The following is a 6000-nucleotide window of genomic DNA, read 5'->3' on the forward strand; positions in this document are numbered from 1 at the left end:
AAAAGTGCCAAACATGGCTTTGTCGACCCAATTACAGACTTAACGCGAAATGAATAAATCTCGAACGGTTTAGCGTCGAATTCCAATTTCCGAGCTTCTTGCCATATTAGCTAGCGAACCTCGTCCTCGACCGCACGCATTTCATCATCGCCTATGAAGTTCATACTACAAACTTTATCAAAGTTCGCATAAACGTTCTATAGCATTTTTGTTCAATAAAAAAAATTCGCTTAGAATACTAAACGATATTAAGCGACATGAAGCGTAACATTTATTTCTTGTTTCGGATGAACGTTTCAAGTGCCGTACATTGATTTATACTTTATGTTACACACATTTACACATAAGTATGATGCTCATGCAGTGTTTTAGCAAAAACTATACAACGTAACACCGAGGGTGTTACAAATCTACCCCCCTAAAACAAAATCTCGACCCGAGATTTCATGTGCCTAGTGTGAGAAAGAGATAGGGAATACATTTTGGCACAACAACTAACTATCAGAGCCGGCGAGGAGGTGGGGGTAATGCTGTAATAGGTAACTCTCTTGTTCCCAGGTGGCTTCATCCTCTGAATGGTTTTGCCACTGCACCTTATAGAACTTTACCACTCTGTTCCTGGTCACTCTCTCCTTCTCATCCAAGATTTTGACCGGGTGCTCAATGCTGGAGACGATAAGCAACAGGGCCACACTGCTCCAACACCTAATAAGGACCCACATATCGAGGGGCTAACTTACCATGGACACCAAATCGATGCACCCCTCTCATAGGAGACACCTTGAGATACACATGATCTCTAGCTACAAACTCTAAGGGCCTTCTTTGCTTATCCGCGTAAGCTTTCTGTCACCTTTGAGCTGCCTTCAAGTGACTCCAAATAATACTTACTTGCTCTTGAGCTTCTTTGATGAATTCAGGCCCAAAGTACCCATAGTCTCCCACTTCAACCCAGTTGAGTGGTGTCCTACACTTTCTTCCATATAGAGCTTCAAATGGTGCCATGCAGATGCTTTCTTGGTAGCTTTTATTGTAAGAAAATTCCGCTAGCTTCAAGCATGCATCCCACTTCTCAGGGAAAGAAATGGCAAGCTCTCAACATGTCCTCGAGCACCTAGTTCACCCTCTCGGTTTGACCATCAGTTTGTGGATGATATGCTGAGCTTCTGAGTAGACGAGTACCAAGACATTGCTGGAGCTAGTCCCAAAATGGGAGACAAAGACTGACCCTCTATCAGAGATGATGGTGAGAGGAACCCCGTGCAGAGTCACAATCTGGTCAAAGTATATCTGAGCGTACTTCTTGGCTGCATACCTGGTGTCCACTGGGATAAAATGAGTAGACTTAGTTAGGCGGTCCACAATGACCCAAATAGAATCATAACCCTTAGAGGTGTGGGGCAATCCCACCATAAAGTCCATGGAAATATCTTCCCATTTCTAAATAGGAATGGGCAAGGGCTGCAAATATCTTGGGGTACGCATATGATCTGCTGTAGCACCCAGTTTTAAGAACAAAACCAGATACACACTATATGTGAGCCCAGGAAGTCAAATCACACATATAGCTACAAATAAGGGTAATATCAAAAGACAATGCTTAAATGCATAACGTATTAGTATAAAGAATATAACCTCAGAGTATAGACAACGGAAAGACAACTCCGATCTTCAGGCGAAGACTCCAAATCCACAGGGACAACTGACCGGTTGATCACAAACCTAATTCCTCCAAACTCTAGCAATCTGGTACCCATCCAGGATTTTTATCTAAATAATTGAAAAATAAAGCAAGCATAAGTACATGTCGTACTCAATAAATATAACATGGGGTTCGTGAGGTTCAAAAGGCTGACACTGGTTAACTGTGATTAACTTTTAATGAGTCATCTTTTAGCAATGGGGTGGCAACAAGTTTATCACAAGCCCGTAAACACATGATCAGGTAAACATGAATAATGAATAGCATAAACAGTAATATTTAGTGACCATCTTCATCATCTATATCATTAGTGTTCATCATCATTAACCATTAGTGATCATCTATTCCATAAATGTTCCAAGGCTGCTCGTGACCATGAGCATGACTGATATACCAGTTTTACACTCTGTAGAGGTTGTACACTTTCACTATGAGTCATGATTTACCCTTTCGCCCGAGGTAGCTAATCTCTTGACCCACTTCCAAGGAAGGTCGGCAGGGTTCACTATGAAACCTTTCAAAGGTTTGTCTAACAAGTTAGGGCCATTAGATTCACTTGGCAAACATATGTAGAGCCCCCTTCCCGATGGCACATTGACACGTAGCCTATACACATGGGGATAGAGGCCGCACTATACCTGATTCGGCAAGCCATTCTTACGCCAATAAAGGCAACCACTAACAAGCTAGAAAATGTCCTCATACTGAGCTAAAGCTAGAGCCATGTAGCCCTCACAGTTATACTATAAGTCCTGGATGATCACTTACAGACAAGTCCTTAGGGAGAGGAATCTAGAGCACCATAAAAAATAGCCCAACGCTCTAGCCCCCTTGTTCTATGTTGCTAAAAACATCTTTTAATGTTTATTGCATATACCATTAGTCAAGTTACAAGATCATGGCTTTAGTGGAGCACTAGCAAAACTACCCAATGCAATACCCCATAGGTACCAAGGCACAAGATACAAAGTACTAGGAAATCCTTAGTAGCAATCAAGGTAGACACATGCAGTATGAATTAAGTGATTAAATGTATATAGGACAACAAGTAAGATCCCATGCTATACTTACCTTAAACACCGATCCTTCGGTAAGCTTTAATCTTCAATGTTCTTCTTCTTCTTCTTGATCACCACGTATATCTCACCGACTGGACTTAATCATAAAGCACCACACAAGCATCCATACAATCATACATGAAGCAAACAATAGATTCAAATTAGAATAGTACACCAATCATAAAATCAAGATGAAAAGTTTATAAAACGAATCTACGTCTCGCTACGAACACATAGACACGAAAAAGCACTCTAATCGGAGCTACAGTGGAAAAGATACAACTACCAAAAGATCTACTCATAAAACTATTAGCTTCATGTGTTTTAATAATAAAAAAACATATATAGGATATTTTATAGATAATATGAATTAAGTCAAATTTAGATTCAAAATATAATACTAAAGTAAAACAAATCATATGTTATTTATAAAACCCAGTTGCATTATTATTCAAGATATGATTTAAACCATAAAATTTCATAAATAGTAATATGGTAAATATGGTTACTAACGCGTAGATCTTATCGCTATGAATCTAACGCAACTTGAATGGGTCAAAACAGATCTAAAACGCAGAAGATATAATTCAAACAAGATTTCCTTTAATAAAGTAATAGATAAAATCTAACCTAGAATTTTAAAAGTTGTAACAGTAGTATGAACATGTAGATTATGAAATTACGAACCTAACGCAATTTGAACAGGTCAAATCGGAGTTAAAACGAAAAAGTTATGGCTAAAACAAAATCAGTGGCAAATATGTAAATATCTGAAAACGTATTTTGGATCTAAACCGAAGAAACTTCGCTTTCCAAGGAAGAAAACGTAATCTAGAAAGACGCTTTGGACTGCAGGCTAAGCTTCAAGTAATTATAAGGGGTTTTTTGCAAAACACGCAGCGAAAGGGTATCTTTCGATATTAGCCATCGGATTAGATTTGGATGGCCGAGATTTGATCGGGTGGTGAGAAAAAAACATGGCCGCCGGAACAATGGCACACGGCGACGATTTGGCCGGTGTTTAGCGATTGCTTGTCGGCGCAATTGGGGAAAACGCCTACGAGCTAAATTAGGCTCGGATTTTGGCATAGGGAGCAAGATTGGGAGGCGCCAAACTCAATTTGGCCACTTACAGCAGCTATTAGCGAGCGAAACAAGCTGGCGACGATCTATGGCGGTGGTGGAGTGACGGCTACGAGGCACAGGGTAGCATAGAGGGAAAAAGAAGAAGAAAAGGGTCTCAGCATGCTCGAGGAGTACTCCTGAAGCTTGAGGATCTTCTTACCGTGACGGAGGGGCGTCCAATCGGCTCGACAACGTTGGCTCTTCTCGGGGGAAACTCGATGGCGAAGCTGAGCACGGGAAGGCGTGGTGGCTACGCTGGGGCTCGGTGGGGAACAAAATAGGAGCGGAGGCTCTCTATTTAAGGGCCGTCAAGCTTGACAGGCACGACAACAGATGGAGATGTGGGCGGGGCAGGCACAGCCTCTGTGTGAGTCCGTTTCGACGACGAGCAGAGGTAGAAGGTAGAGCCGACGAGCGGGCCTGGGCGGTCAGCGAGACGGAGGGGAACGACGCAGCGAGGCCTGCTTGCTGAGTAGGCGAAACGAAGGCGGGCTGGCCTGCTGAGCTGCGCTGTCCTGCTGCTGGCCCACGGGAGAAAGAGCGGGTCGGCGCTGCTGCTGGGCTGCAAGCGAGAGAAACGGGCAGGACTGGGCTGAGAGAGTGAGGAGGGAGAGAGGATGGCTCGGCTGGACCAACTAGTCGCTGGGCCAGATAGGAGAGAGGAGTGTTTTTCCATTTTGTTTTCAAAACTAACTCAAATTCAAACTTAGTTTCAAATGTAATTTTCACTCAAATAAAAATGAGAAATTTTGGTAAGTTTTCCAAAAATAATTTTTTACACCTTTTTAAATTCTTTTATTTTCTAATTCTCTTTTCTTTCTTTTCTTTTACTTCAAAGGCATTTTTTAATTTCATTTGAAAAAACAATTTTAACCATTTTAAATTTTTAATCAAAACCACTCAATCAAATACATCAAATGCAAGGGCATGTATGCACAAACAGGTTGCTAAACCTTATGATGAATTTTAATTATTGAAAAATTTTATTTTCCTATATTTCATGAGCACAAAATTCAGAAATAAATCATTCTAAACCTATTTTCAAAAGAGGCAAATTTTAGGGTGTTACATTTGCCTTAACCCTACCACAAGTGTCACACTCCGCGACGTGCCGGGTGATGTCCTGCTTCATGTTGGACCACCAGTACAAGCGGCGCAGATCATGATACATCTTGTTGCTGCCAGGATGAATAGACAGCTTTGAATGATGAGCTTCACTCAAAATCTTCCTTCTCAACTCCTCACTGAATGGAACCACCAGCCTATCCTTGTATCTTACTACACCATGCTCATCAACGCTAAAGTGAGGGCCACACCCTTCGACAATCAATTTTATGATGTGGGGAATTTCTTCGGGGTCTTCCTTTTGCTCTTGAATAATCTGTTCCGGTAATTCTAAGGTCAATGCAATGTGAGCCAACACCTTTGCGTGGTTGAGAGACAAAGGTGTTTCCTTAACCTGGTATGACTTTCAGCTCAATGCATCGGCTACTACATTAGCCTTTCCTAGATGATAATGGACTTCCAAGTTGTAATCCTTTATCAATTCTAACCATCTCTGTTGCCTCATATTCAGCTCAGACTAAGTGAAAATATACTTGAGGCTCTTGTGATCCGTAAAGATAGGCACTTTGTTGCCCAACAGATAGTGCCTCCAAATCTTTAGAGCGTGGACCACAGCAGCCAGCTCTAAGTCATGGGTGGGGTAATTCACCTCGTGCTTTTTTAGGTGGCGTGAAGCATAAGCTATCACACGCCCATCTTGCATAAGCACACACCCTAGCTCCATCTTCGAGGCATCACAGTATATATCAAAGGGCCTATCAATATCTGGTTAGGCCAACACAAGGACCGTGGTTAGAAATGTCTTCAGAGTTTAGAAAGCTTCCTCGCAGGCAGGGCTCTAATTAAACTTGACTTCTTTTTGGAGCAGCTTGGTCATTGGTTGGGCTATCTTGGAGAAATCTAGGATGAAACGCCGATAGTACCAAGCTAGACCAAGAAACTAACGAATCTGATGCACAAACTTGGGACACTGCCAATCCAACACATCTTGCACCTTGCTGGGATCTACTGAAACGCCATCAGGTGTCAACACATGCCCCAAAAACTGCA

The sequence above is a fragment of the Miscanthus floridulus genome, chromosome 18, assembly GCF_019320115.1.
Source record: "Miscanthus floridulus cultivar M001 chromosome 18, ASM1932011v1, whole genome shotgun sequence".
NCBI lineage: Eukaryota > Viridiplantae > Streptophyta > Magnoliopsida > Poales > Poaceae > Miscanthus > Miscanthus floridulus.